A 12,226-nucleotide genomic window follows, 5' to 3' on the forward strand; every position below is an offset into this window, starting at 1 on the left:
AGTTTTCGTTTAAAAAAAATTCCTTTTGATAGAGAAAGCCTTAGATAGGAATTTTTTTCATCTTAACGTTTGTTGAACTTAAATATCGAATTAGATAATATAGTACTTGAGAAAGTTAGGAATTTTTTTTATCTTAACGTTTGTTGAACTTAAATATCGAATTAGATAATATAGTACTTGTGAAAGTTTTCGCTGTGAGCATATCGACACTGGCTGGGATTCGAACTGGCTTCCCGTCTGTCGTGAGATTGACCGATTAACCATCTCGGCTGCAGTCCTGTGACAAGACGGCTACAAAGAAATAATTAGTTTCATGAGCTGGGTCTTGTTGGCGAGGATAAAGTTTTTATTTGTTAAATCAAATTAGGTGAAAACACAGTTAAAAAAAATTTTCAGAGTTAACAGTTTGAATAGCAGCATTTTGTGGTTATCCATTTATTTTGATTGTATATGGTAAAACAATAATTAAATGAATTATTACTTAAGAGGTTTTTTTTATGAAAAATTTCTAACCACTCTAGATTTGAGTTTTTTTCTCTTTCCCCTAAGTTACGTCATTTTTCTTCGAAGTTTAATTTTTAAAAGTAAGGAGCTCTAAGCGAAGTTTTAAAGTAAGCAGTTTTGTAAATATTATGCTTATTTAGGTTCAATTGAAAATACTATGAGTCATTTTTTTTCGAACAAATTTATTCGTTTAATTTATAAAGCTTTATTTTCAAGCAATAAAAAAGGTATATTGTTTTAAATTGCCTAAATTTTTTTNTCACTCAAGTTGAGTTAAAAAAATTTAACTCTTTTTTTGAGTAGGGGAAATAACTCTTTCATTTTAAGAGAGCAAGGTTCAAAAGATCTACCAAGAGAAAAAAAGTGAACAAAATCTATTCAGTCTAAAGAAAGTAGTTCTCAATTATAATAAATTCCGATGTATATGGTTAACTATAATGTTATATAATAGATTAATATCTATATTAATTGTGCGTAATAATAACTTAATACATTAAAATTTTTATTACAAATACAAAAAGTAAGTTAATTCACTCCCTTGTTGATGAAAATCTTACTAAAACATTGATGCAGTGTGTTGGATTTTTGTGTTGTATATAGAGAATTAGTACTCGATATTTTCTTTTTACCAATGCCCACCTGTGCTGACATTCGGCAACACGGGCGTATAAGGAAAGATTTGTTGGTCACTCTTTCATGGGCACCATATCAGGTGGACCAACGTTGCTCCCACAGTAAGGACAGATAGTAAAGAGAATGAAAGAACATCCATGCCTTGTCCGGGATTCAAACCCAGAACCTTTCTGATGCAAGTTCAGTTCCCTGACACCTACACAGTCCGGTCGGCTTAGCACTCAATATAACTTCTATGATTATGTTTAGATATCTATGACTATTTAAATCTAAATATAATAAATTAATTGCAATCTAAATCAGTGTAAGTACTTTTTGCAATTTATATGCTTATATATAGTCTATCTTCACAAACTCTATTTATTTCTGCATTATATTTTTACTATCTGATAAATAATAAAAACTTTACGAATTTAATTGTATTGTCAGCCTTTTTTCTCTATGAGAAAGTTACATAAAAATATTAGCATTCCAGGACTAAAATTCTACAAAAAAACAAAAATGATTTAAATTGACATAAATAAACTTAATTGTGCGTAATATCAGGATCAATTCTTAGCAATTATTGCATACATATTGTACTTTTGAACTTTATTTTTCCAGCTCATTAATTATCCATAATTCTTTTAATGTAAGGAAAATGACAAAAAATACGATAAGCATATATTTTCATTACAGTTTTAATGAATATATTTGAATCATTATCTTAATTTCAAGGATTCTTTATTTTAAGCTATCATTAATTATTTTAAAAGAAACAGTTAAAGTTAATTAACTTTCTAATTTATTATTTCTATTGTCTCATGAGTATTATTTCAAAAAGTTGTAAAAGTGTTCTAGTTATACGGCTCATTATCTAGCAACCATGCAGTTAAAAAAGCTTCAAGGATATTATAAAAATGAATAAATCTGAAAATATACATTTTAATGTAGTTAAAATACGCGTTGAAAATGTCTCATCTTGATTTTAAACGTAATTATTGTTTTCTCTTTTATATCTTTGTTTTATTGAGGTAGATATGAGCAAGAATATTGCTTTATTTCAAATAAGTACAAAATGTACACTTATTACTTTAATTGTACAGCTCATTTCAGTTTAAATGAAGATTTAACTTTTCTATTGTAAAGATAATTGGATTTTGATTCTGATACATTTTATGAATGTCCATCAGTATATTTTACTTTGTTTTATTTAAGTAATAATTGTAATGCTTTAATTGTTACGAAATTATCAAGACTTATTTCGTAATTACTGGAAAATTTACTTAAAGTATTACTCAGCAAATAATTAAAAAAGAAAAAGTACGAAGTGTATTTTACTATTGTTTCATTCTTTTTCAGTTATAAATAATCGTCGTGATAATAATTTTTATTCGTGCAAATAATTTATAATCATTTAGAGAGGAATTCATCATTATTAAAAGGTGAATTCAAAAAAATTCTTTCTACTAAAAAAAAATGTTTTAGTGGAGTGTCGCGATAAGTTGAAAGCCCTTTTGTTGTGTGTAACACGATTACGTTTTAGTTAAATGTGAGGAAATGCCATTACATTACACATTTAACTGTAATTCGAGTAACTTTTTTATGCTTCGTTAAGAAACCTTTTATCGTTGAGGAACTAAATTATTCCCTTTAAAAAATAAACAAAATTCCATCCAAGTGTTAAAAATATTTCTTCGAAGCCTTATCGCTTATTTGGTGAAACAATGACGTAACTGATAGTTAAAGTAATATTCAGTTACGTCATTGTTTCATCAAATGAACGTTATAATGTATTTTAGTATTTCACGTATTTACTCTACAAATATTTTATTTTGCTTTTGATGGATATCTTTAAGTTTTACGTATTTATTTATCAAAATAAAATTCTAACTTTAATTTTTATTATTTTATCATTTCTTTTATTTATGCTTAGCCTAATACTTACGTTCCAATAAAATCTAATTTAATATTTTTTCGAAGTTAACATAGAACCATATTTGATGCTTTTATTAATCTTTTATTAGCATGTTACACCAATCCCATCATTCTATTGAAATACTAAGCGACATTTTTCTGATATAGAGAAGATTCTTGTTAATAGAACTAAAAGTGTAATATTTTAATTTATGCAATTTCATTTGGGCTCTATTCACTTTTTTTAATTAAGTTAAGTGTTGTTACGTATTAAGTGTTTTATAAATATATTACTTTTAAAATTAAATTCTTTTCGAAAAATGTATATTCGTTTCATCTTTGTTGTTATTTGAAGGACGACATTTTTATCCAGCTTCTGAGCCTCTAATTTGTGTCCCTTTACAGTGTAAAAAAATTCCGGATCAAATTACGGTATAAGGTATCGACACTTTAGGTTCATAATCTGTCAAAACAATTTTACTGCAAAATTTTTCCCGAAATATTTAGTTAGAGAGGTAAATTGATTTTACAGTAATTATTACTCCAAAAATTACGGTATGTCAGATTTTTTTTCCATATCATATTTCTATTAAAAGGAAAATATACGGGAAAAAGTACCGAAACTTTTTATCGTAATTTAAATCGGAAATTTTCACAGTGGGATAAACCTTACCGTTTTACACGTTGCGTGAAAATACAACCATTAAACGCACTAAAAAATCATAATTAAATACAATTTGATTCGTTTTGTTTTGTTCATTTACGTCGCACTAGAGCTGCACAATGGGCTATTGGCGACGGTCTGGGAAACATCCTTGAGGATGATCCGAAGACATGCCATCACAATTTCGATCCTCGGCTGAGGGGATGCCACCCCCGCTTTGGTAGCCGGACGACCTGCACGCAAAGTCGAGCACTTTACGATAGAACAGTTTAACGAGGACCAATACCGCACACCCTCGGTCCCAATGCAGACTGATCCAAGTGGTCACCAACCCGCACTCTGACCGCAGCTAGTGATGCTTGAATTCGGTGATCTGCTGGGAACCGTACGAACCGTACACTGCGGGACAAATACAATTTGAAAAGCTGATTTTATTACTTAATTGTTTTAAATAATGAACTTGAAAATAATGCAGTAAGTCTAACGCTTAAAAACAGTTTTAAAAGAATGAAAAAAAACCTCATATAGGACAACAAACATTAAGACAACAAAAATATAGAAGTATAAATCATCTCCCATCAACTGCCGATTCTCGAACAAGTATTGAAAGTGAAACAGGAATACTCCTTTCTTTACAAGTAGCAAAACAACATAAACGTCGCAACTAATTCTCTGCAAGGAACGATTATATCATCAGCCACGAAGTAAACGAAAAAGCTATTTCTAGCAACACAACAAACAACAACAACAATAAAATTAATGACTATGTTCTCTTAAAGGCCATGGGCCTGCATAATCTAAATGACCATAACATCAGCCGACCAAGGGCGCAACCATGCATGCGTAGGCCTTCCGGTGTAGGTCAGAATTCTTCTACATTTATTAGAAGGCACTTCATTTGGAATTCTGATGTGTTAGTAGGTCAGAATCGACTTGTGAATTCTTGGTTGTTGAATACTCCCAAAAGAGTTTTTTCCGTCGTAAATGACTGCCGGCCTTCAGAATTTAATCAGTGACTTTCAACTCATAGTGACTAAGTCAATGACTTGGACGTTTTTCACTAATTGAGTCATATAGCAAGCGTTTCAAGGGGAAATGAGTAAGTTTGTTTTTCGTTTTATTAGCCTCGTTGATTGTTTGTTATATTTTGGAATACTGCTTTAAATACATAATTTGTAAAACTATATAAAAATAAGTTTAATTAAAATATGTAACATTTTTAATTAACCTAATGTTTAAGAAACAGCGTACAATTAAAAATATTTTATTTCGTGTGTTTATCTCAAATTTTTAAACTTTTATTTAAATATGTATGCTAAATATTCCACTAATGTAGTCTACGTAAACAGCTGAATATCGAAGCAGAAAAGTTTTAAAATCATTTTAATACATAGTCGACCATGGGCAAATATAAATTTTTAAATAATTAAAAATTTACTCTGCAACTATAGATTTAACTAAAAGAATATCTTAAAATGCATTATGATAAACTCGGCAATTTCAGCTTTATTTTTTTTAAACTTGGAAATATTTTTAAATATATTTAATGTTATTAAACATTATTTACATGGTGTAAATAATGTAATCTTTTCAAACCTGCTGGCTTTGTCGTATTGAAGATTTTTTAAAACAATTTTTGTTGCTGAAATACATTAAAATTTTTTCTAGAGAAGTAAAAATTTTTAACGTGATTGTGAAATATAGCATAGTAAAATTACATAATATCATTTATGTAAAATATAGAATATAATGTTAAAAAAAAGTACAAAATAAGAAAAAAATACAATTACCACCTAGCTTTTGTTTTAAAAGTAAGAAACTTAATATTTATTTTGATATGTATTTGAAAATAAAATGTCTAGCTGTTTCTCAAGAAAGAAACATCCATGAAATTATGAAATAATATTTAATGTTAATAAACATTATTTGCATGGTGAAAATAGCGTAATCTTTTCAAACATGCTAGCTTTGTCTTATTGAAGATTTTTTTGAAGCAATTTTTGTTGCTGAAATGCATTAAAATTTTTTACAATATATAGTGTTAAGCGTGAGAGCGAAATATAGCATAGTAAAATTGCATAATATCTTTTATGTAAAATATAGAATATAATGTTAAAAAAAGTACAAAATAAGAAAAAAATACAAATATCACCAAGCTTTTGTCTTAAAAGCAAGAAACCTAATATTTAGTTTGATATATATTTGAAACTAAAATGTTCAGCTGTTCCTCAGGAAAGAAACTTCCATAAAATTATGAAATCTAAAAGTTAAGAGAAAATGCGCATTCTATTAAAATTGACTTTCTAATTTTTAAGCATTTCAAAGAAAAGTCCCGAAAAACTAACCCTAATTACTTAATCGATTTTGAGTTCGCAAAATATGCGAGTAAATTGCTTTGTGTGCTGTAATTGATAACACATTCCTAATTTAGGCACCATCTTCCATAGTGAAAATTCTCTTTTCCATTAAGTAGTTGGTCACGCAAAATATTCATTATCTAAAGCATCCATCATTCTAAAGTTCACGCAAAGTATACGCATTTAAATTAAATACCCTGATTAATTTCATTTTGTTCAAAGGTGAAGAAAATATATTCATTGTATACCACTGATAATAAAGTTTTCTTCGAGATAACTGCTATAAAAGTCCCATGCGATACAGGAATAATTCTAAAATTTTAATTATTTTTGAAGATGATGAATGCTTTGTTCTTCATAATTTACATTTGAATGAAATTTAGAAGCAAGTTACTGAATAAAATTTTTGTACCCATTAATCATTTTGATTAATAGGGAAGACCCTCCTTCATTTTGTAAGACAAATTTCTGACTTACAAAATGAAATCATGTTAAAGCGGGTGCTTTCAGAAATTAAAATAATGAGAAAATGATCGGTGTGGTATAAAGTTTATTTACGTAATAGCACTTTTTTTTCAAAAAATCACGTCTTCTATCTCGCCATGATCCTGAATAAAAGCATTTAACTCTTCGAATATACTTAGTGCAAAGCTTACCAGTGTCCATCAGCAAACAGAGTGAGAATGTCCACTATGTACTTTTTTTTCTTAAAGGAAATATAATAGCTTTATACGCTAAGCAAAATCGGAAATAGTATTAAATATTCGTGGTCAGAAAATACATAAAAAGGTGATGGTTGAAAGAAAGAATGCATATAAATGGTTTAAAATAATTAATTGACTCATATAAATTTGGCAAGATATTTAATATTAATTACTCAAATAAGCCAATATATTATATTTAACCAGTTTTTAAAATTTCTTTTTGCTCTCAATTTTTACTTTTTTTTTCTTTTTTGAAAACTTGAACTGTCTAATAAAGTTTGTCTCCTGAAATTACTTTAGTAAAACTTTAATTCAAAACTAGCTCGTAATCACTTCATTTTAAAAAGAAAGGTAAAAAAAAGAAATAAAAAGCTGAACGTTGAATGGGAAATAATAAATTGACTAATATAAATATGACTTAATATTTCATATTAATTTCTCAAATAAGCAAGTATACTATTCTAAACCAGTTTTTACGATTTTTTTCTTTCAATTTTCAATTTTTTCTTTTTAAATTCCGAACGTAAATACAAATTGAACTGTCTAGTAAAATTTGTCTCCTAAAGTTACTTTAGTAATAAGTTCAATTCAAAAGTAGATATTATTCACTTTATTTTAAAAAAAAGATTTGTAGTTAGCTATATGTGGTATACAATAGATAGGTAGGTGATATTAACTCGTTTGAATGTAGTTTTTCAAACCACTGGTAATTGGCAAGATAAAACAAGATGTTTAAAAATTTAAGAAAAACGTGTGCAAACAAAATAAATCTGAATTTTTATTGACGATAATAAGATCTAATGCATGCAGGTTGTCATTTTTATTCAATAGATAAAGAAGTGTTAGAAATCTTTAAACATATTTTGTAATCCCTTTTAATACAAGTGGAAATTATTACGAAACAATATAACAACATCGGTGTGTGTTAAATGAATCACGATTGTAATTACTTTAAAGGTATATGTAACTAGCACAAAGACTAAAACATTTTTGAAAATGAGTTAAATATAAATTTAGATTCCCTGTACTCTTAGTTTTCTAAAAATGCCTTACTGTCATTTTTTATTTTGTTTGTTCACAATTATTTACATAGTTATCCCAGTTTTTGTGCAAGGTGATAACAGTGGATTGACTAATGATTTTAATTTTTTGAATGTGTTTATCTCGCAATCTGATATCTTCCCATTTTATTGATCCATCCACCTTAAACACGTTATCTCATGTTATTTTCAAAATAATTTTCTACAATTTTTCACGGGAGGTTATGATCATAGCACACATGTTTTGAAAAACAGGCAAAGAGAAAAAAAGTAGAATTTAATTTTTTATGCATATTTTTTCGCAAAGACAAGTAAGGAAATTTTTAAAAATTTGTTTTTTTTACTACATTGATCCCTAACTGAGTAGTATATATAGTTACTTTTAAAGTGATCGCTCAAAACATAGCTTATAGCCTTCTAAATAAAATCCTCCAAGGGTCTTTTGTTTTGAGAGATAGAATTTTTTTGCAGTGTTTTTTTTTGCAGTATGTTAAATGTTATCCCAAAAAAAGCCTTATTTTTTATCTAAAAATGGCCATTTAAAAAAAGTACATATTCATAGTTTCTTTGCTGGTTTTACAAGTTTCTACTCATGATTAAACAAATAAACTAGTTTTTAAAAATGTTATGTTAATATTTAAAAAAAATTGTCAAAACTATTTGGTTACCTTAAACACGTATGTATTCTCCGTAATATCAGGAAAGACGTTTAGATTAAATATAAATTGAAAATAGTGTATCTACAAAAACAAAGCTAAAAATTAAGAAAATAAAAATTTTAAAGAACTATATTTATCGACTCACACGCACGCACATAAAGAACAGAAAGCAGCTTATAACTAATATTTCTACATAGTGTTAAGTAGTTTAAAAATCTAACTACGTGTTAAACTATTCGTACAGTACTAATTTTATCAAAAAGATGTTATTAGCTAAATTTCTAAATATTCTCTCCAAATTAATTTATAATTAAAACATATTTCTAAATTCTCATTTTAAACTCTCTTAATTTCATTGAACAAAAATTTTTAATCATCGTTTAAACCTTTTTTTAACGCCTACCATAAATTAATTTTCAGATTCTCTATAATTTTTATCGGAAATTCTCATCAACAATATTTTCATTAAAGCTATGGAAGTATTTTCATTAAAAAATGCATTTTCACATTCTGAACCTCTTGAAAAATTCATGACGAAAATTAATTTAGCTTTGCTTAAACTTCTCAACTTTTACAATTAAATAGCGAACGCTTGAGAAAACAGCCATCCGTGCATATAAAAGCATGCCTTTTACTTTCGTTTTCTGAAATATGTAATTAAAAAGAACCTTCCAAGGCATTTTTTCTTTAACTACTTCAACAATTAAGTACATTATTTGTTCTCGTAAATGGTTGTCAGAAAATGACTCTGTATCTGCTCTTATAAATAATTTCGCTGAACAATTTTATGTACCCCAGGAATTAGCAATTTCCGCTAATGTCATTAGTCATTTTCCTTCTGACCTGAATTTAAATAAAATCAAGACAGCACTTTCATACTTAATTATCTTACCTTTGCGTAATTGCGCCAATTTTCTTTCATGTAAATAAAGTGTGCATTATCATCTTTATAAGTATGTAATCTTGTTTCTTCCATAGTTAAAAATGAACTTAATTAAGCAGTTAATTTTAAGATTTAAGGTACATAGTTTTTTTTCCTAAGCACTTAGATTAGTTAGGGCTATATCTTGTACTGTGTTCTGGATACAAAAAAAAACTTAACAAGACAATTATTATTTATTTATTTTTTTCTCTTTAGCTCTTTTTTTTTACTCTGCGTAATGAAAGAAGCATTTCACAGTAATGAATGGTACAATTATTCTAATAAACTATAGTTAAAGCTGCCATTTATATTGCATGAGAATGAAACACAAAAATATTTAAAAATGCAGAAATAAAGGGGGGAAACAGGATAAACTTTATTCAACCAAAAAATTTCCCCTATCATATAATAAATTAGTCAGTATAAAAACACATATAAATAGTATGAAATGTAACATCATCAATAAAACCATATGCCTGCCCGTCTTCAAATACAGTCAAACCCCGCTATAGTGAACATGGTTTATAGTGAACTCTCGATATAGTGAACGAAATGTTTGCTCCTGTGCTTTGCTATACAAACATAATATTATTTTTTTGTGGATATAGTGAACCTAACGAAGAGAGGAAATTGGATATTACGAACTTTTTCTGTCTTCGACTGATTTTTTTTTTCATGTTTTAGTAATTTTGAAATTTCTGCATAAAATACATGCACCAATTTTTAAAACCATCTATCTCAGTTTCCCATCCTTATAATAAAAGCCATCCCTGAATTTTATGTACGCAAAACGAAGAGTAATAAAAAATAAAATTAAACACATGTTTTGTTACTACATATAATTTTTTAATCATTTTTGTTTTTAATCAGTTCATCATATAGTTTCATCATATAGTTTTTTAATCACTAAATAATGAGTAATAAATGGAAGGTGTTCGGAGAAATTAGTTAAAATTGTTTGCAGTGCGGATATAGTGAACTGCCGGTTATAGTGAACCGAAATTTCGGTCCCCTGAAGGTTCACTATAGCGGGGTTTGACTGTATTATGAAATTCAAATTCATTACATAAAATAACAGATAAGTATTGTTTTAAAAAAATACGTGATATAGGTTATATAGTTACAAGACACAATGACATAAGTCCAGAGATTGAAGAGGGGGTAATTTTCATTAATGTATACACTTGGTACATACACTGAGAAAAAAGTATGGCCAAAACTACCAGACTATGGTGACCTTGTTTCTAGCTCTACACCAAAAAGCTTTGGAATTTTTGTCGAAGCACATTAGTAATAATTTTGGTAAAATTAACAATTGAATATTCTTTTGTAATATGTAATAAGATTTGGTAAATGTGGTAAAATATGCTTTTTAAGAAGAAAAAAAATCATGATATCTCAGAGCACGGCATAAAAACCCTTCGCTCGGTTAAAGTTACTTTTTAGTTTTGAGTTCTTGTTAAATGTATGGTAATATAAACTATAATTTCTTAAAACCAGAATGCCCGGTAAACCATTACCATATGAAAGGGAAAATTACCAAACTAATGGGTTAAATACCGTACATTTAGTTTTCTGATACAAAGTTATTTGATTCTGTTTTTTTTAAACAGAAATGTGATTACATTACAGTACGGTAAATTCAATAGATTTGTTTTTCTTCCATGTACATTAATCTCATTAATTCCAATAAATCCTGCCTTTCCGTTTCTCTTTTTTTTTAGCCGGCAAAATAACCGGCAGTAGTTTGTCAATTCAATTAACCATAAAGTTCACGGTAAAGAAAATTTTTTACCTTTACAGGATTAAAAGAGTAATAAAACCATGAATACAAAACTTATTTAGTTTTTTTTTCATTTACAACTAGCATGGTTTCAAAACGGTAAAAAATTTAACTGGACATTGGAGCTAAACTTTTCATTAGATAATGGGCATTGAAGAGTACAGGATACAAATCAAGGAGATCAAGACACTGGAAATTCTTCATGTGTTAAGGGGAATAGATGAAATATTGTGGTTTTGGATGGAACTTACCCGCATTTGCGTTGCATAAAGAAAACAACGAAAATCTCTCATGCTTAGCCTAACGGCAAGGAGACTCCAGCACAAGATCTGTCTATCACTGAGAATGTTTTACGTCATCACTGTGGTAGTGCGAGCAGTGTTGAAATTCGTTTTGACCAACCATCAAATCCGGATCGCTTCATTGAGAGACGAGCGCTCTATCGCCTGAGTCACCATGACTCAGATAGCATAATTAATTTTACCTTCTTTGAACAGCTAACCCAATTTTGGGTTTACGACTACCAATGTTCATCTCCGTAGCCTTGTAATTTTGGGTCCAATCCAGAAGACAAGGGAACTCCTGGATCAATAGTTGGGAAAATGTGCCTTGATGGATGACTTTTTTTGGATAGATCAAACCAGCTTTTGCGTTATATAAAGAGGAGAACCCTGAAAACCTCCCACGATTAGCTTGACGGCAAGGGAACTCTCACCCATGATCTGTCAACCACTGAGGATATTTTACGTCAGCACTGTGGTCTGTTCACCTCATTGGAAGACGAACTCTCTAACCCCTAAACCATCACGGCTCATCTAGCTTTATTAGAAAATATTATAATTGGTAATTTTTAATTAGTATTATTAGAAAGTACAACAATCAAGGTTACATAATTTCGTTGCTTTCTTATCGTAGAATCTTTCTTATTGTTGCTTCGTAGCTTGCTGATTTCCATCTACTACTTCAGCTTTCTTATTCGTTACTAAAACGTTACATTAAATAGTTTTATAATTAGATATTTTACTGTAATTGTTATAATAGTAAATTAAATTGAAATCCACTTC

The 12,226-nt window shown here is 28.6% G+C and overlaps 1 protein-coding gene across 3 annotated transcripts in view; it reads left to right on the top strand.

The window, feature by feature from the left end:
• LOC107437380 (uncharacterized) overlaps nucleotides 1–12,226 on the top strand; it is a 107,586-nt gene that overhangs the window by 14,427 nt on the left and 80,933 nt on the right. The window contains exon 1 of one of the 3 annotated variants that reach the window (XM_016049365.3): nucleotides 4,583–4,796. The exons of the other annotated variants lie outside the window; for them this stretch is intronic. The gene's annotated coding sequence lies outside the window, so the exon portion shown is untranslated. Of the gene's footprint in view, nucleotides 1–4,582; nucleotides 4,797–12,226 lie in introns of those variants that run through there. 3 annotated transcript variants of the gene reach the window in all.

This window comes from Parasteatoda tepidariorum, chromosome 3, assembly GCF_043381705.1.
Source record: "Parasteatoda tepidariorum isolate YZ-2023 chromosome 3, CAS_Ptep_4.0, whole genome shotgun sequence".
NCBI classification, from domain to species: Eukaryota; Metazoa; Arthropoda; class Arachnida; order Araneae; family Theridiidae; genus Parasteatoda; species Parasteatoda tepidariorum.